Consider the following 21799-nt stretch of genomic DNA (forward strand, 5'->3'; position numbering starts at 1 on the left):
AAAAAAAATGGGCAGAGGATATGAACAGACATTTTTTCCAAGGAAGATATACAGATGGCCAAGTGGCACACGAAAAGATGTTCGACATCACTAATTATTAAGAAAATGCAAATCAAAACTACAATGAGATATCACCTTATACCTGTCAGAATAGTTATAGGTAACAAGACCAAATATAAATGTTGCAGGGGATGTGGAGACTACAGATACAAGAACTTTGCAAAAAAATCAAAGCATTCTGTAAGAATCAATTGGCTATGTGGAATTTACAATGAAGAATATTGTATATTTTACTATCATTTGTAAGTTGTGTGATCCAGAACCTTTAAAACTGAAATTTAAAAATTAATAATAAATATATGTGCATATATGTTTAAAAACAAACAAACAAACCTATACCTAGTGAAAATGGCCCAAATTCAGTTTATACATCTCCATCCACTAATAATCAACTAGCAATAAAACAAGAATGGAAAATTACGTTCTACACTAATTACACCCTCAGTATAATTTGATGACAGAGAATGCCAAGACTTTAAAATACCTTGAGTAAAAAAGAAAAGTAATTCACCAAACAGCAGCATATGATCTCTCACACTATCCTGTCACTTCCTCCCCATCGACAATCTTATGGGAACAAAGGTAAATGATGAAAAACCCTGGGAAAGACAGAAGGAGTCTAAAGTGTTAGAGTTATACTTGTTTTCTTAAAGGAATTTGAGTTTTTCCTCATTTCATTGCTTTGGAATGATATTTTATAGGCCATGAGACTATCTGGTTTTTGAAGATTTGGTATACTTCTTGTGTGAAACCCCTGGTGCTTCCGGGGCAGTTCCTTAGTAATTTTCCTTATTAGGAAATTGGTCTATTGAAGCTGTCTAACTCTATTGGGGTTAATTTTGATACTCTGTGTTTTCCTAGGAAATTATCCACTTCAACTAGGTTTTGGAATTTATTTGCATAGGTCTACAAAATAGTCTCTTTAAATTTCTTATATTTCAATGGCTATTCCCAATTGTTACTTCTTATTTTGAATATGTCTCCTCCTATTTTCTCTTGATCAGCTTAGCTAGTGGTTGATTTGGTTTGTGAGTGATATAAAAAGGCATGAAAAGTAATCCTTTGCTGATACCATATTTCTGTCTTGAATGAAGTGGGTTTTTGTGGTGATTTCCTTATGATAATTTTCATACTTCTCTATTCTAGAAAAATATCTCAGGAAATCTAGTACGATTCATTGCTTACATAGTTCAGAGGAGGAAAAAGTCGTGATTTAAATAAATGTCAAATTTTTATAATAGAAATCACTATCCATTTCTGATTACAAAACAAACAAAACTCAGTGAAATATCACTAGAAGAATGTTACTTAATATAATATAACTTATAATCAAATACTAAAAGCATGCTAAGTGGTGAAAAGAGACATTTCTATTAATTAAAATCCAATGCAATAACTACTGCTAGGACTATTTTTATTTACCCCAAAGTGTTAACTAAAATAGATTAGCTATTTTAGATTAGATTAGATAGAACATTAATAGATTAGAGACCAAAATCAAGGCTAAAATGTTTTAAGCAAGTGAACATTGTCAAAATCTCACAAAGTCAGTCAGTGATTCTAAAACGTTTCATGGGTCATTCTCCTTTAGGAATCTGATTATTACTATTCTCCCCTGGGGGAAAAAAGGTCATATAATCTTCAAAATCACAAAATTTTGCATGAAACATATTTTATCCCTTTGAACTTTAGTTATTATTTACATATGACATAGGAACAGTATTATCAAGATATATTTCTCCTAAATTTCCTTTTTTATCAACAAAGTTGATTACCATTTCAAGGAAAAAGGGAAATTAATACAAAATGTACAATAAAGCAAAAATAAATTTTAAATATGCTCGAAATTGACTTTCAAAATACGTATGCTAAAATGAAGTTTAAATAAGTATTTGGAAATGTGGAAGAGTTTGAGAAATGACAATGGGCATGTAATCATTTCTATTTAACCAGTTTGATTTTTATTTTTATGGCATGTGTGCTGACAATTCAGACTCACAAATATATGTGGGAACAAAAAAAATCAAGGCTCTCTTAGCTTACTTTGCCAAACACATCTAAACAGTGTCAAGGAACATCAGAATTCTCTAATTCTCAAGGTGAATTTATGCTATAATTGCCTTTGTACTTACGCCAATTAAATAATATCTGTCTAGTTTTGTGTCAGAAGTGCTATGTACATCTGCAAAGAAACAACTGAGAAACCACCTTCAAGTTTGAGGTAATTTGAGTAGGTAACCTTCAAAAGAGTTTTGCAATGTTTCCAGGTGACTGAATATTTTAAACTTTCAGAGAAAATAAAAACCTTTGTCAGTCTCGAATCCCATCTCTTCTAACACTTTAGCTTTGAAGAGTTTACATGGCTGAACGTTTCCAACATATGTAAAGGAGAGCCAGAATATTTTAAGGAAATACTGTACCCACATATAGGCTAGTTAATTTGAAATCTCAATAAGTTAATGATTTTTCTAAACATATATGAAGGTAAAATTTACTCAAAAAAGAGAAAACATGGAGGCCGGCCCATGGCATAGTGGTCAAGGTCACGGCCCTGCTTTGGTAGACCGGAGTTTGCAGGTTTGGATCTCGGGCACAGACCTAGCAGCACTTGTCAAGCCACTCTGTGGTGGCATCCCACAGAAAATAGAGGAAGATTGGCACAGATGTTAGCTCAGGGCCAATCTTCCTCACAAAAAAAAAAAAGAAAGAAAGAAAGAGAGAAAATATGAATAAAACATTTACTGCGGAAAATGATTAAAAAATTTAAAAATTACTTCCAAATAGGGGCTGGCCAGGTGGTGCAGGGATTAAGTGCACACATTCTGCTTCAGCAGCCTGGGATTTGCTGTTTCAAATCCAGGGTGTGGACATGGCACCGCTTAGCACACCATCCTGTGGTAGGCGTCCCACATATAAAGTAGAGGAAGATGGGCACGCATGTGAGCTCAGGGCCAGTGTTCCTCAGCAAAAAGAGGAGGATTGGCAGCAGATGTTAGCTCAGAGCTAATCTTCTTCTTCTTCAAAAAATTACATCCAAATAAACCTCTGGGATAACATAACTTACGGTGAGTTCTTTCAAAGAATGTATAATTGCACATTATATAATGTGTGCATGTATTTTAAAGTTTCTTTACGTTGCCAGGATATCAAAAGTCTAATTCAGGTGATGAGAATTTATTATAAGGTTGTACAAAGAAGTTTAAAAAAAATTGAAACAGCTGAATAATCAAACCTCACAAAAGAATAAGAACTGGTAGATTACTCAACATTAAACAGCACTATTAGCCAATTTATCTATTTATCTTATCCCATCCATGGCAATGTTTACTGTTATATAATCTAACACCTCTTATGTATGCTTTTGTTTTTTTTAAATCTACTTTTGTGTTAAAGATTTCCTCTCTCTTTGTAAGCTTTGAATTCAAACATCTCCTGGGGAGAAGAGATAAAAACAAGAAAATATAACTAATTTGGTAAGTCAACATTCATTATTGGTTACCCAGATTGAGTAGAGTTAATATTTTTTCATACAGACCCCATATGCACAAAGCACAGATTCAGTCAATAATAAAAATTTAGTCATATATATACATAAGTTTTAAAAAGCTTGTATAGGAACAATAAGATATAGATGTAAAATCCTACATAAATTCTAGGCAACTGAACTCAAACATCATAATGAACCTGGATTTAGCCTATCAATTAAATAATAATTTAATATTACAAAATCACTACATTACATCCCAGTTGAGTAGGAAAAACGTTCACAATTACCTTAATAGATGTCTGTCTCTAGAGAATTCAATTAAATCATTCTTAAAATTAGTTGGAAAATAAAAAAGAAATTCCCTTAAACTAAGATCTAATATGACACTAGATTCATTCACATTAAAATTGGAAGGTTTGGGCCGGCCGGGTGGCGCAGTGGTTAAGTTCGCACCTTTCGCTTCTTGGCGGTCCAGGGTTCGCAGGTTCGGATCCTGGATGTGGACATGGCACCTCTTGGCACGCCATGTTGTGGTAGGCGTCCCACATATAACGTAGAGGAAGATGGGCATGGATGTTAGCTCAGGGCCAGTCTTCCTCAGCAAAAAGAGTTAGCTCAGGGCTAATCTTCCTCAAAAAAAAAAAAAATTGGAAGTTTGCTGTCAATAGTATTATTTAGTTCTTCACTTGGAACAACTGGCCAAAAGAAAAAAAATTAAAAAGACTGCTGTACCTACGAAAAGAAAGAACATATTTTTGTTTTGTTTTGTTTATGTAAATAATATATCTGAGTTATTTTGCCTAGGAATATCCAAAGCAATGATTTGGAAAATTATAAAAATTAATGATTGATTTCAGTAAAGTGAATGTGGACCAACATCAGAGTGGCAAAGTACTGTCTGCAGACCAAATCAGTCTACTGACTATATTTGTAAATAAAGTTTTATTAGAACAGAGCCATGCCCATTCATTTAGGTATTATCTATGGCTGCTTTTGTGGGTGGAGTTGAATACTTTTGCCAGAGACACTATGGCCTGCCAAAGCCTAAAATATGTAATACCTAGTCCTTTACAGAAATATTTTCTGACCCCTGATTAAGACAAATACTTAATAACCAAAGTTTTTACCCCGAAATTAATAGTTCCATAAAGAGATAACAAAGAAAGATATAGGGAGAAAAATTTCTCAGACCTGGAGGATATGGGTTTTCAGATCGGAAGGGCTTGCTGATCACTCCACATAATACAAGAAGAAAAACACCACAGCAAGCCAGACATGATCATAGTAACACTTCAGATCTGCATTCAGAAACTAAAAACTTCCAGAGGAGGAAAAAGATTACATACAAAATTTGCATCATATTTCTCAGGATCAATCTAGGAAACTAAAAGTTGATGAAATAATTCCAGCCAACAATTCTATATATTCAGTGTAAAGTCAAGTCATACTTAGACATATAAGGCCTTTAAATGCTTTTCTCCTGATCTCTCAGAGAATATACTGCACCAAAGTTAGATTGTAAACAGCAAAAAGGAAGACAGGAGATGAAGATAAAGACAATCCAACATGGAAGAGAGAGGAAGAAAATGCCCAGGATGATGAAAAAAATGATAATTTTCCAAAGCTATATGTGCATAGGCTTCGTGAATAAACAGGTCAGACGGGAGCAGGGGAACAGAGAGGTCTAGGAGGGATATATTAGGGGAAACAGAATGAAAATTATGGAAGCATATTAAATCGTTGACCACATTGAAAACAATTGTACAGTTCTGTCAGAGTGTTTGGATGATGAGTTAGTGATAAGCATACAGAAGAGAAGCAATCGAAAGAATGAAGCAATCCCAGGATAAAGAAAAATTCAGACAAGAAATGAAGTGTTAGTGTCCTTAGTATAGAAATGAAGTGTGAGAGTTCTGACAATGGCTCCGCTAAGAGCAATATTTGCAAAACCAGAAAAATATAAACATTGAAATCTGACTTAACAAGGAAGTTGAACATTAGGTTTGAGGAGAACGGCCAAAAAAGTGGAGTCACAAAGGGAAGAAAAACTCTATGACCTACATCTTTCTCTTCTGTAACATAAGCCAATAAGGAACATTTAACAGTGAAGAATAAAGAAATAACTATTACTATATTAGTTAGGAACATGGAGATAAATATTTTTTAAAAAGAGGAAGAGGTAAGGTATATGAGAAGTAGTAATTGGTGATGGTAAAAAAAGGGGCATTTTTTATTTTTAGCTTTGTAGTACTTTTAGATATTTAAAAACAAAATAGAATTTTTCAATTATATCTCAATAAAGTTAGAAAAAAATATAAAACAAAATACATATTGCTTGGGCCCTCCTGGTGGTGTAGTGGTTAAGTTCGCGTGCTCCGCTGTGGCTGCCAGGGTTCGCTGGTTCAGATCCCTGGTGTGGACCTATACACTGCTTATCCAAGCTATGCTGTGTCAGTGTCCTACATATACAGTAGAGGAAGAGCAGCACAGATGTTAGCTCAGGGCCAATTTTCCTCAGCAATAAGGGGAGGATGGCAGTGGAGGTTAGCTCAGGGCCAATCTTCCTCAAAAAACAAAAAGTAAGTATTGCTTATGAATACAGGCTCTATATTTAAAAGGCCTATGTATAACCAAACTTGGTCATTTACTGACTGTAACTTCGGATAACTAAATAAATTTCTACACGTCTCAATTTTTCTTTTCCTTCCTCAAATGGGGATAGTGAAAGTCCATACTTAACAGAGGCATAAAAGAGGGAAAATGAACTAATACATGTAAGACATTTATTTTAAATACATGATAAAATAGCAATTACAATTTTTAAAAATAATTTGAAATATAAATAAGAAAAGGGTTTCTTCACAAGTACAAAGGAATAATCAGTATTAGTTGTGTATAAGACCTATACAAAGTGTTAGTAAGTTTAGAGAAATAAAAGTTTTGAAAAATCCTGAATATGAATCAGTCCATTTAAAATTGTTATTAATTCTAGTAATGAGAAATATGCTTTCATGCTGCTGAATCAGACTATTTTATTCAGAAATAGATGCATACAAGGTATTTATGAAAAGAAATAAAACAATTTTCATAAAATTTTATAGACATTTAGAAGACCACTGGCCCTTAGCTATTCTCTCTTAGGGAAAACATGTTAAACTAAAAGGAAGAGGTGCTATGAAATCAGAATTTTGCATAATTTTAGAAATATTTCTAAGGACCTAGTTTTTCCAATTCAGCCTCTTAAACAGACTTCATAATTTCTTTCCTTGTTGGGTCATTACATTTACCATTGGCTATTTACAGCCCTTTTGACACTATCAGATATAATACCCATTGTACTATTAATATTTATGAATAATTATTTGTTATTCAAATATTAATATCCTTTTGATGAGATTGGAAGGAGGTCTATGGAGAAGTGCTTTAAAAATGTATACATACACCTAAAAGCTTGATCCAGAGATAAACACTTAAAAGTGTGCGACATAGTCCTGAACTGTGAGAAAAGCAAAATAGTTCAGAGACCTCATCCTTATCCCTCCCAAATGGAATAAATATTATGAATACAGACTGACCTCATAGCAACCATTAACTTTCCTTATAAGTTGAGGAATTTAACCACCCAATGTGTGACATCAATGGAATCTACAGTCTCAAAGTAATTTGCCTGAATACAGCCAAAAAGTCATTTGCACTTATGAAAATGTCCTGGCATGGTGGACGAAAAGTCTGGAAGAACACATGATCCACTTTGGTGGTTCAATCCTGCCCTCATCACTACGGTGTGCACACCAGTCAGTTATGAACTCCGGCCTGGCTTAACTGCAAAAGTTCCCCACTTTCCCAAGGGACCTGACAAATTTTAGGCTCTTCTGGAGAAAACAGTGACACAAAGTTTCACCACATTTTTCTGCACAGGTTATACTTGAAAAGGGACACAATATGCATTTACTTACATGGTATTTTAAAAGAATTTCTAAAGGTTTCTCTTTCAAAATACTTCAGCGATCAAATAGAAGCATATGATAGAAATAATTTAGTAGCTCCCTACCAGAGAAAAGGCAGTGAGTAACTAGACATAAAATAGGCTTTGTTGGGGACACTTGGCAGAAATGTATATTACAGGTAATTGCTGGGGTGGACAAGATACAGTGGGATGGTCACAATTGGTAGGACAAAAAGTTGGGCAGCAGAGGCACCACAGGGAAGTGGAGGTAGCCATGTAACCGTATCATAATGGTTACAAGCCCAGTCTGGAGCCCTACTGAATAGATTTGAATGCCAGCTCTGTCACTTACTGTGCCATTTAGCTGTGCACTGGACAACTGATTTACCCACTGTGCCCCTTAGTTTCCTTGTCTGTATAACGGAGACAATGATAGCACTCACTTCTTAGGATTATAGTGAAGATTAAATTAGACTTCTGCATGTATTTAGATTAGTTCCTGATATATAGTGAGCAATAGCTATGTTCTTGTTAGAAGAACTCAGAAAGAGAATCCAGGTGGGCAACCAAAGATATAAATTTCTTGACCCTCAATTTTGCCCAAGTCTGTATCTGAATATTATTAATATTTTTAGCCCAGATTTGATGCACTGTGGCCTTTTAGAGATTATTTCACATCTGTGTGAAATATATCCTGTGAAAATTCAAGCAGGGTGCTGACCTCCCTCAAAGGAGGATTAACTGGTAAATGATTGCCAAGCACTTGGAACACTTGAAGAGTTCCAAAAATGTCGCTTGCTAATTCTCCTCATCTTTGAGAAGGCCAGCTGACGATGATTCTAGGCTGAAGTGTCTCATGTCATATAAATACTCAATCCAAAGTTCTTGTGAAATTTCCAATTTGCATGTGGCCAGAGGGCACACGAAGAAGACATTCATTGAAGAGCAGCACATTCTGCACCTGGCATAAGATTAGCGACTGCTTAATGAAATGTTATTTCTGACATTCAGTTTCCAGTTTGGTTTATTTTTTCACATTTTCACATCTGACTAGTTAAGCGAGCTTCACATAGCAATCTTCCTGTCATATATAAGAAGATCATATGGTGAAAGACAATATTAGCTAAGAAAAATTCTGCTACATTGAGACTATGGAAATAAATTAGATTTTTTTGGGTTGAGTAAGGTCTGCAGATGACATTACATTCACAATTTTTATTGCATTATTATCCTCTAGGAAAGATACTTAACAGTCCCAAAGGCATCGTCAGCAAAAGTACATGATGAAATCTAAAAGGAAGCAGTTTTCATGGAACTGTGAATTGCACAGGAGTACCATCTAGAGATAAATATTCATAAGTCATTAACAAATTCCAGATCACTTCATGATTATTCATCATTAGAGCACATGTACTCAATTTTATATGAATTATTCATCAGCTTTGTTTGTGAACATCTTTAACTGATTAATGGCAAATCTTGATGAATATTCCTGAATTGTTCAAACTGAACCATAGATCATAATGAATGAAGTCATGCATTGCTTTTCAGGAGTGTGAGATGAATAACCGATACAGGAAGAAAAATAAGAAATTGCAATGGTTTTTGCAAATATGTCTGGTTTAGAAATCTGAGGGCTTAACTTTTTATTAGTAACACATTGACAATCAACATCCCACTCTTTAAGCTATGAGTTTTGGCTTCAGAGTCAAGGTGATGGAAGCCGGTGCCAGGAAACACGCCTCAGGCATTTCAGAGCATTTCTGTGGCCCAGCTTTCTGAAACCAAGCCTCAGCTCTTGAATAGGTAAATCACGCATTTAAATAGCTTCCTCAAAGATAGTATTTAATTCTAATTTACCCAATAAAGTTCTTTTTAATTTTAAGTTTAATTTTATTGTGGTAACATTTAACATGAGAAGTCCCTCTTAATAGATTTTTAAGTGTATAATACAGTATTGTTAACGCTAGGCACAATATTGCACAGCAGATCCTTAGAACTTCTTCATTTTGCATGACTGAAACTTTATACCCATTGACTAGCAGCTTCTATGAGTCTGATTAATTTAGATACCACATATGAGTGAAATCACACATTATTTGTTCTTCGGTGAATGGCTTATTTCATTTAGCATAATGTTCTTAAACTTCTGTGTTTTCACATATTACAGGATTTCCTTCTTTTTTAATTCTGAATAATATTCCATTGTATGTCTATACCTCATTCTCTTTATCCCTACATCCATTGCTGGCTATTTAGCTTGTTTCCACATCTGGCTATTCTGAATAATGTGCAATGAACGAATAATCTCTCTTTGAGATCTTAAATTCATTTCTTTTGGATATATTGCCAGAAGCAGAATTGCTAGATCATATGGTAGTTTTATTTTTAATTATTTGAGGAACCTCCGTGCTGTTTTCTATAGTGGCTTCACCATTGTTGCATTCCTACCACAGTGTACAAGAGTTCCAATTTCTCCACATCATTGACACTTACTTTTTTTTTTTAATAATACCTACCCTAACAGGTGTGAGGTGATACCTCATTATAGTTTTGGCTTGCATTTCCCTAATGATTAGTGATGTTGAGTGCCTTTTTAGAGACCTGTTGGCTATTTGTACGTCTTCTTCAGAGAAATGCCTATTCAAGACCTTAGCTCATTTTTAATGGGGTCGTTAACGGTTTTTTCCCTATTGAGTTAAAAGAGTTCGTTATATATTTTGGAAATTAATTCTTTATCATCAGATAAGGCTTGCAAACATTTTCTCCCATTCTGTAGCTTGACTTTTCATTCTATTGACTGTTTCCCTTGCTGTAGAGAAGCTTTTTAGTTTGATTGGAAGACTTAATATTGTTAAAATATCCATACTAGCCAAAACCATCTACAGAGTCAATGCAATCTCTATCAAAATCTCAACGGCATTTTTTGTTTTTAAAGATTCGCACCTGAGCTAACAACTGTTGTCAATCTTCTTTTTTTTTTCTGCTTTTTCTCCCCGTCCCCCCAGTACATAGTTGTATATTTTAGTTGTGGGTCCTTCTAGTTGTGGCATGTGGGACAACGCCTCAGCATGGCCTGAGGAGTGGTACCATGTCCGCACCCGGGATCCAAACCACTGAAATCCTGGGCCCAAGTGGAGTGCACGAACTTAACCACTCAGCCACGGGGCAGGCTTTCTACAGAAGCAGAAAAAACAATTCTAAAACTCATGTGGAATCACATAGGACCCTGAATGGCCAAAATCATCTTGAGAAGAAAGGACAAAGCTAGAGACATCACATACACTTATTCTGATTTCAAAGTATATTACAAAGCTACAGTAATTAAAACAGTATGATACTGGCATAAAGACAGACATATAGAAAAATGGTACAGAATATAGAGAATCCAGAAACAAATCCACACATTATATGGTCAACTAATCTTTGATAGGAGCACCAAGAATACACAAGAGTGGGGCAGGCCCAGTGGTATAGAGGTTAAATTTGTGGCACTCTGCTTTGGGGTGGCCTGGGGTTCACCAGTGCAGATCCCAGGTGTGGACCTATGCACTGCTTATCGAGCCATGCTATGGCAGGTGTCCCACATATAAAATAGAGGAAGATGGGCACAGATATTAGCTCAGTGCTAATCTGCCTCAGCAAAAAGAGAAGGACTGGTGGCAGATGTTAGGTCAGGGCTAATCTTCCTCAGGAAAAAAAAGAAGAATACACTATAGGGAAAGGATAGTCTCTTCAACAAATGGTGTTTGGAAACATGGCTATCCTCACGCATAAAAATGAAATTGGACCCTTATCTTAAACCATACACAAAAATCAACTCAAAATTGATTAAAGACTTATAACCCCTGAAACTCTAAAGCTTCTAGACAAAACATAGGGGAAAACACTGTGACAGTTGTCTTGGTGATGATTTCATAGATATAACACTAAAAGCACAGGGAAAAAAGTGAAAAATAGACAAATGGGACTATACCAATAATATTCTTGAGCACCAAAAAATCTTATTTTTTCATAAGAATTGCATTTTCTTGATGATAAAGTATTTTAAAGCAAGTCAATGAAGTACATTAGAAAATTGAAAAAAAGGAACGAAAAAGATAATCTATATTTTTGCCTATGTTAAAACTTAGAGTTCTGGTAGGTTTTTGTGTCTCTTCATTAGTCAATTTTCATATATATTTTTCTTATTTCTGTATTTTAACCTGATTTGTGGTATACTAAGATATTTATACTAAAGCAGCATTTTATGACAGAATTGGAAAATAATGTTCTCATATTATTGATTAGAATCACACTAAAAGACTAAAGACAAAAGTGATTTTGTGGTACAGAGTTTAGTCAGAGTTCATTACTAAGTTATTATTAGAATGGTCCATAGTATCAGAAAAAGTCACAGAATGAAGATAAATCTTTTGGGAAGTCTAGATAAAGGGGAAAAACTGGATTGTAAAATGAAGTAAATGTAAACGTAAAATGAAGTAGGTAGTAAAACCAAGTGAAAACGTGAAACATCTAGGAGGAATGTTTTGTTGAAGTTACATATGTTACTGCTCTTGATTTTTATATTCTGGAAAGTAAGTACAAGGCGGTAAATCACAAGACCTAAGAAAATTTCCCTTGTATTCATGACTTGCTTTTTCTAAAATTTTTGTGATGGCCTGAACCTGGTAAACTGTTTTGATAATTCCTAAGATATTTCCTAAGATAATTCCAAAGATACTCTGCTTAGGCCAAATTGCTATGTCATATCTTTTTAATTTTATTAGGCTAGTGATTCTCAATCAAGTTATAAATTTCAATCATGTGTATGGATTTTTACACACAAATACACTTGAATGAGAATTTTTAAGGGAGAGAGGCTACATATATTTAGGTTAATATGCTCCACAGATGCTAATGACTCCTTAGAGTAGCATTGAGTGTGTTCATACCAATGTGGTAGATTGATTTTTATTACTGAGGCTGCTTCTACTCCCATCCAGCAGTGTCTATGTTCTTTGACCAAAACCCAAGAAATATTCTCCCACTCTCACTCTGGATTTGGGCATGTGACTTGCTTTGGCCAATGAAATGTTAGCAAGTGTTTTAAAAACAAAGGCCCAAAAAGTGCTTGTAAGCTTTGATTTGTGCCCTTGCATGCCTGCCATCACTATGAGAATATGCTCAGCCTAGACAATTAAAGACACATGGAGTAGAGATATTTGCCACAGTTCCCCTGTCTGCCCCCAACTGACATCAGCCTGCAGCTGATTGATTCCCAGCCAAAATGAGCAGAACTGCCCAGCCAAGCCCAGCTTCAATCACTCAACTGCAGGCTCATGGGGTAATACAGTAAATGCTTATTGTTTTAAGTCATTGAGTTTGCAGGTGTTTTGTCATGCAGCATTAAAGGGTCAAAATAAAGTTGAGAACCATTTTAAGCAATAGGTTATTTAGCCTTGATTGCAATTTATGGTTCTAATTACAATTATTTGGAAAAATCCAAGGTTGTGAGGGAGAGTTATGGAAAATAAGGTTAGATAGATGGATGAGCATATTTAGTGAGAAATAAACAATACTTTTAAGTGTTAATTTTGGTAATTTTAACTACCTAACATGATTAAGATGTGACACATATAATAACAATTTTAATTCCTCATCATTCCAAAGGCCACAGTTATATTCATTGAGTCTAATAAAATCTATATATAAAAACAAGCTAAATAAACAGTAATGGAGTAAATGATTTGCTAAGATTTTAAGAATTATTTTATTCATCGATCTGTTACTATTTTTTTTTTTTCAGGAAGACCAGCCCTGAGCTAACATCCACGGCCAATACTTCTCTTTTTGCTGAGGAAGACGGGCACTGAGCTAACATCTGTGCCCGTCTTCCTCTATGTTATATGTGGGACCCTGCCACAGTATGGCTTGATAAGTCGTGCACAGATCCATGCCCAGGATCCAACCCAGTGAACATCCAGGCCACCAAAGTGGAGTGTGTGAACTTCACTCCTGCACCCCTGGGGGCCCCCTGGTTACATTTTTAAGAATAACATTTTTGGTATTCTGCTGTATATAAATATGTATGAATTATAATATGCATACACTATATATTATATGCATATATAGTAGATGAAATAAATAATATATAAGAAAAATACTTATCCTACCTCTCAAATATAAATAATTCCAGTATTACAGAGCATATTCTCCATTTTATGACATGCTAATTGATCACAACTGTTTTCTAAGTTTTTTAAAATTAATATGTCATGAATCTGTTTGGATAAAATTAAATATTCCTTTTTTTCAAGAGCATTTTAATGACTGATGCATTATCATGTATGTAGAGAAGACAGATTATATATAGAGAGATGTATTATATAGAGAGAAGATACATTATAGTTAGAAATATATTATCATGTATACATTATATATATAGAAAAGAGAAGGATCCAGAATAGAGTCAAATATATTCCATATTTAGATTAGAAGGTAAATGAGGAACAGGAATCAGCAAAGGAAACTCCGAAGGAAAAGTCAGAGAAGTAAGAAAAACATCAGGGAAGTGTCCTGTCTTATAAATTAGAGAAGTCAGTTTTCCAAAGAGAGGGAGTGGCCAATTGTGTCAGCTGTTGCTGAAGTCATTAATCTTCATGGGAGCCATACACAGGAGGAGGTGGCATCCACTTCTCTATGTTGGGAAATATAGAACACAGAAGCCATGTGAGAGGTTGAGGAGAGAGTGAAACACTAATCGTAGCAGAACACATAGAAACCTGCTGGAGTAGGTTTGCCTCTGTCACCAGTATATCATCCAATTATCTCCAGTCTTGAGCTACATAAGGTGGAATTGTTGAAGAATGGGTACTGAATGGTTGGCAGTCACATGTGGATTTAAAATGTCATGAGACTCCAGAAATAAGGGATGACTGTAGACCACAGAAGGTGTAGACAATGTCAAAGAAGAAGAAAAAATGACCTTAAAGGTAATATCAGAAATCTCACTCTATCTTCCAATTTAAAGAGTCTAGGTGCCCATTACATGTATCATGTCACAGTCACGGAAAACAGGGGAGAGACTGGGGGTGACTGAGTAAGATCTTGAAAATTTTCTCATATGTTTTGTTTTTTGAATAAAACTTGAAATGGAATCTAACCTACCTCTATAATTTCTTTCCTTCCACAGCAAAAGACAACATAAAATTTCAATTCAGTGAGCTAGCCATGCCTTTCTTTTTTCTTTGGAGTTACTAACAAAGGTAGAGTTCTAATTCTAGTATCCCAGAGTGTGGAGAAAGTAGAGTACTTTGTGGGGAACATATGTGGCAACAGGGGAAGATAGATGATGGAAGTGATAAAAACATGCTTTACATACAGTAGAGGATTCAAGTAGAGCTACCTAGAATGCCACTCTTCTATAGAAATTATGAACTCCATGCCTGGAATTGTATTTCCTGATATTTTGGTTTCAAGTCTTTCCAAAATACCATTCAGTTGTATAACCTTTCTTTTCAATAGTGATATTTGAAAGCTTCTGCATTTAAGGGCTTAAATGATCTCAGTTTCTTCTCTTGACAATGCAAAAGAATTTTTAAAAAAAGGAAAAAGAGAAGAAAAGAAAGGAAAAACAAATTTTATAACTAAATCTGAGTGGTATTAAAGAATTTACTAAAATGCCAGTTCCCATTCATTAATTACCCCATGCCCACCTACGCCATTGCAGTAATGCTAGGAGATTCTGGGAATACCAGTGTAAGCAGACAGCAAATAACCAAAACTTCAAGCCGAGGCACATGCTCTCTCAGATCAAAGAGAAGGTCATTTTGCCATCAGTGTAAATAGAGAGACATTGTTGTCCTTGGCAACGTTTTCTGTTCAGTATCCTATCAGTATAATCACACTGTTTTCCCTTTTTGGTCAACTTAATGCAGGTTTTTAAATTAAAAAAAGAATTTTAAGACGAAGATTGAACACAAATCTATCTTCATTACATTTAGACTGAAGCAATTCAGCTATTAGGAGTCTGATTTACTTGATAGCGTCATGCTCCTAGAGTTTTATTTCATTTTAGGATTGTCTCCTCAGGGCTAGACATTTTAGACATCAACCATTATCGCAAATTGAAGCAGGAAAGTTAAAAGACAGCAGAAAAAGGAAAGTATAGAATGAAGTACGAAAACAAGTTGTGGCAGGGTAATTACATCCCAGCCAGCAGGTCACAAAACTATTTATTTGGCACATATTTGCTTATTCAATAGGCAATCTATCAAAGTAGGTAGATATGTGGAAAACTACTTTTAATTGTCTCCCAGAGCAAATGATGATGAATTTAGGAAAATAAGACTTGTTTTCACCTATGCATATATATTCCTCAGTAATTCTTTCCCATAAAAATTCCCATGACTCCCCCTTTTATTTTTCTGCTTGCCTCAGTGTCATGATAACAGATATTCTCTAAGTTTTTCAAAATACCTTTCATGCTCTCTTCTTCTTCTTTGTTTTTTTGCTGAGGAAGATTAGCTCTGAGTTAACACCTGTGCCAATCTTCTTATATTTTATATGTGGGTCGCCACCACAGCACGGCTGATGAGTAGTGCAGGTCTGTGCCTGGGATCCAAACCTGCAAACCCGGGCTGCCAAGGTGAACTGCACCAAACTTAACCACCAGGCCATGGGGCCAGCCCCTTAATTTTTATTCTTTTAAATGTTCACATCAGGATTAGTAAATAACAATGTTTCCAATAACCATATTTATATTTGTGAGCAAAGAGAGTACATATTCAAGGACTAATGTAAGTGATTTTAATGGAAACATTAAATTATCACAGTATAAATTCGTCATATTTCAATGAAGTCAGTTGATTCAATACATTTGAAGTTTCTAAATTAGCTGGACTGTTATGACTTTGTTCCTGAGATTCAGAGATAAGCAAAAGTTCTTATGCTACATGAATCTTTTCTTGGATCCCCTTGGGTCATACCCAGACATGAGTTTCATGGCTTACTTAATTCCTCTTTCAGGATTATTAGAGATTCTTGCAGCCTACTCTCTTTGAAATAATTGTCTTGCTCATATCTTTTACAAAAAATACAACCACATCTAAAACTGAGCTGGAGTCCAGCATCAGGGTGAGAACTCTAACATTTGTAGGACTCAAGAATGCTGACTTAATTTTACAGATTTTTGTAGATCTGGATGAAATAAAATTCTACATTTTAATGAAAACTATAATTTATGAATTTTGCATATGACTGAATAAAGACTCTTCTGTCTTGATAACAGTTTAAGGGGAAAAAAAGAAAATACTTTGAAGTAAAATAATGAACCTGTCTTTGAAAAGCTATAGAATTAGCACAAAAAAGAAAAAGAAAAGAGCACAAAGTTTGTAGAAAACAAAGGAAACTCAAGTATTACTTTTGTAAGTATTTTTGAGTGAATATTATGCTTTTTAGATATTTGAAAAATGCATTACAGTCATCCCTCAGTCTCCATAGGGAATTGGCTCCAGAACCCCCTCTAGATATCAAAATCCATAGATGCTCAAGTCCCTTGGTCTGCCCACCATTCCTGTGGACGCAGAACCCGTGGATATGAGGGCCGACTGTATTTAAAAACATGGATCCTCCAAGTTCTATTACTCACAAACCAGGTGGCCTTGGGAAAGTCAGCTGGTCCTTTTCTTCACCTCTAAAGTGGGGAAAAGATTAGCCTTTTTACTGAGTCATATAAAAGAAAAACTATATGTAAAGTTCTTAATACACTGCATGAGCTGAATAAATAACTACAAAGAGAGCTGTTCTGTGCTATTAGGGTCAAGAAATCTTATGATGCATCTATTATCAACAATATGAAAACAATTAGGGAGGTTTATGAATTTGGTTCATTGGGCCTCTTATTGTATGACTTATCGTGTCATCAACATTTTTAACCAATTTTATTTGTCTTTTTTTTTACCATCCATTCAGAGAAAGTGACATTTTAATGATACTGGAAGGAGGTGAGTGAGTCCACGCATACCTGGGGAAAAGAGCAGTTTAGGGAGAGGGAACTATTAGAGCTAAATTGGAGACTGTTGAATATATTCCAGCAAGAACAATAAGGCAATTGTTGCTGGAACAAGTGAAAGAAGAGGAGCTTAGCAGAACATGAAAGAGCTTATGGAGGACCGGACCATGTAGTACTTCATAGGCCTTGAGGAAAGTGTCTCTCTTCATTATGACTTTAACCTGGATAACAGTGAGCTACGGCATTATGAGATGTCAACATACATGTGAAAAAAATTAAAGAAATGTATTAAATCACCAGTTCTAAACCATTTTAGACCTTATAAGAAAAACCAATATGTAATTACCACATTAAACTGTTATGTTTTCAAAATATCCTACTAAAGACCATATAGAATCTAATATATTAAGAAGATACTCAACTAAACTATTACCACAATAACAAAGAAACAAGGAAAATTTCAGAATCTTAATTTTGAGGCAAATATAGTGAATCTGTTGTTTTTCAAATGGGCAATAATCATCATATCAATTTTATTTAAATGATACAATGGTAATATGAATTATACTATCAAAAGGTAAGAGTCAAATGATAATTAGAATGTTCTGTTCTTCTTTCCACTACCATAGCACCATGGACAGTGACTCACCAACACCAACCAATATTTAAACCCAGTCTGTTGGTTAATCTGGAAAATTCATAAATATCACAGGTTTTATAAAGAATGGTCAACTACATAACAAGGCTTTGAGGCAATAGTTAAAACCAGATATATGATTTAGTTTCTGTGTTTCTAGGAAATGCACAGTATAATGGAAAGAAAACTGGATTGGAATAAAGACAAATGTTTTAAATATAGCTCTAAATAAACCTCTTCTAAATATAGATATCTAGGCTATCTTTAGTAAGCCAATTAATATTTCTAGAGTTCATTGTATTCTTTGTGAAATGGTAAGGTAATGAAAGAAAATGTGGGAAAAGCTATCTAAGGTCCTCTCCTGCTCTAAATTTGAATAATATTACCTAAACATTGTCCTACAAATTTAGATGAATGCAATCCTAATTTATAAACTCATGCCATTGATATAGACTTTCAATATTATCAGACCCACTCAGCTAGAATGTCTTGTATAAATAAGTGCTTCAATGAATTGAATACCAAACATCAACTATGATGCAAGTAAGAGAAGACCCAAACAAAAATAACTTGGCAATATAGAAATTTAATATTGCACATAAAAAGAAATTCAGAGGAGGAATGATTGGCTAATCTGGTGGATAAATTACATCATAATAACTCATTCTTTTTGTGATTTTTCTCTGCCTACATGTATGTTGACTAATTCTCTTATGCTGGTTCTAGTGATGCTCCCAAAATGACTGCCAAAATTTCAGGTGTCACAAAAGAATCTAACAAAGGGAAGACTTGTTTTGCTCTGCTTTTCTTTGTTAGTGGTGAGAATAATAGTCTTTTCCAGAAACTCCCTTGTAGATTTTCCCTAATGTTTGTTGGGCCAGAATTCAATCACATGTTTATACTTATCCCAGTCATTGGCATGAAAACAGAATTACAAACATAGGCTTAGAGCTGAGCAAAATTAGCCACTGCTATATACATTTTGAAATATATAATCTTATCTTTAGTATATGGCTATCCAAGGCCTGAGAAGAACTGGGGTTCTGTTAGCAAGAAAAATGAGAAATGGCTATGATAAATGGCCTATCCATCTTTTTAAATAGCATAGGTCCTACCCCATTCTGTAGTCTACTCTCTAAGCAAGTTGACATTGACTAACATGAGCAACTGCTTTGCAATGAGATATCTTTTAGAAAATTGACCATCTCTTAATAGGAAGAGTCTTTATCCATGGCTTTTCAAACTCTTTGGAGTTTTATCAGTTATTAGCATCACTACTATATGATTTTAAAGTAAGAAATATGAATTAATATCTTATTAGTGCAGTGCTTATAACTCTTGTTCAACTGATAGTTTGTTGAAAACAACTATCCCACACACATTTATACATTTATCCCACCAAATTTATACCAAAGGCTTCTAATAAACACTGACATTTCCAATCAATATCATTTCAAATTAGTGTTAAATTATATCCAAAAATACTTACTGAATTATGTTTCACCAGGTGTGATGTAACATTATCTTACCCAAAATCAGGTCCTCTCTTAAAAATTCCATGTTATCATTTTCCTCTAATCCTAATACCGCTAACATTTACATTTTAATTTTAACTTAATGCTAATAATCCCAAATCCTATAATGTATAGATGATATATAATGTACTTAAAATACTAATGTAATTATTCACTTGAAACCCTCTTCAAATGATCACAAGAGGGTATGCCTTAGTTTTCTTTGCCAGAGAGAGCCATTAGCACCTGAGTAGTATAAAAATTTTCAAGTAATACAGAAAATGTGAAATCACTTTCCAAAGTCCTAAGCCAATGAGGAGGTATTATGCATTATTATCCTTACTTTACCAAGGATACAATGTGCAGACAGGTCAACAGATTTGCCACACCAAAACTGGAGACTGAGAACAAGGTCATCATGAGTCTAATGACCAACTCTATTCTTAATTCTCTTAGTCACAAAAATATGATTAATGAAGCAAATGTGGGCTTGTTACCTGATTATTATCCCCTCTGGGTATGACATAATTCTGTCTGTCTCTTTACAAATATATTCCATGTGTGATGTTGATCCAGTGGTCTGCAAAACACACCAGGAAGGCATTAAAGTCTCTTTGCTCAATAGAAAAAAATCATCGGATTTACGCAAGAGCTGAAAATGGAGAGTTATATTTTTAAATGCCAAATGCCATTTTTGAGAGGGTTCTGGTTTTTCCGTGTGCAACATCATAATTGTTCTGTGAGGGAGATGAGGAATGGGAAAAGTAGCTATTAGTTGATCCTTTAAAAGGCAATGGTTCTTGGATCTGAAAATGGATTACTCAAATGTTAATTTTTTGATGATACACTTTGGGCTTATTTGTTTGAACATAAATGATATGAAAGGTCATATTTAGTCCTACAAGCACTGAGCTGCGTTTCATCCTTAGTGTCAAAGTCTAAAGTCAATGAGTAATGGCTGTGAGAATGCTGCTCATAACCTCTCCATCACAGAATGCATTTAATATGCTACAGTTACTGAAAGTGGGGGAAAAAGACAAAGACAGAGGTAATGAAAAAAGTATGAAGACCATTTAGATCAGTAGATATAGATCATTTTTTTCATTTATACAACTTAATATATGGTAATTGCATTTCTGAGAACCTCAACTGCCCCATAAAAGCCAAACTTGTCACAGACAGCAACATCCTTAGTAGAACTCAGGATCTGAAGACAAGTGATATGCATTGGTGATGTGCATGGGTAGAATATTATCACAGGGAACCATTTTCCAGACATTCAAGGACAGGTTGTCTTGCTTTGTGAAATATGCACTTACGGAAAAATTACCCATAAAAATTTGCTGTACATAAATAATGATTTATTAGAATCCTGGAAAGAAGTTCCTCAGTAAAATGATGGAGGAAAATAACACTTTATAATGAATAAAACCTTTATTATTGCATTATTAAGTAGAAATAAATTAGTTTCAGAGAACTATTTGCAGGAAAATATAAACGTACGTAAATGAATATTTATGTTTCTACAACGAATTAAAGGTCACAAGTTCACAAGTCCGCTGTCATACTAAAAAGACAACTCAAGTTTAACAAAATCCATCAAAATTTCACAGAAGTTGCCTTTCTGAATTTAATTTAGCAGATCACTGGAGGGATACTGTAAGAACATAAAGTGGATTTGTTGATGTATACAAGTGGGAAGAGAAGATCTAAAAAAAGGTGACAATTCAAAATGGAGTAATAAATGAATAATGGACAAACATAATTCCTAGGAACATTGATATAATGTAATAGATGGGGTTCATTTATATAACATGTTTTTCCCAATGCCCTGAAAATTTTGTAGAGAAATTTCTCAGGGTCTGTAAATCAAATGTTCTGATTTTTATGTGTACTTTTCCTGTAGAAAGTTTTGAATCAATTTTGCTTTTGTTTTAAAAATATTTTCATTCATTTTTTAAAATGTAGAAGTTACAATAAATGCAAGGAAGAAAATACAAATCACACATACTCAGTGTATGAAAACATGCTTTTCTCTGATTATCCTGATAGGAAACTAACAAATGCACTAAGAAAAATGTGATCTCATTAAACATTACTATTTTTGTCTAGGCACAAGATTGGTCTGTCAAAATATGTTTCTTTTCAATGTTTTCTTTGG

This window comes from Equus asinus, chromosome 1 (assembly GCF_041296235.1).
Source record: "Equus asinus isolate D_3611 breed Donkey chromosome 1, EquAss-T2T_v2, whole genome shotgun sequence".
NCBI lineage: Eukaryota > Metazoa > Chordata > Mammalia > Perissodactyla > Equidae > Equus > Equus asinus.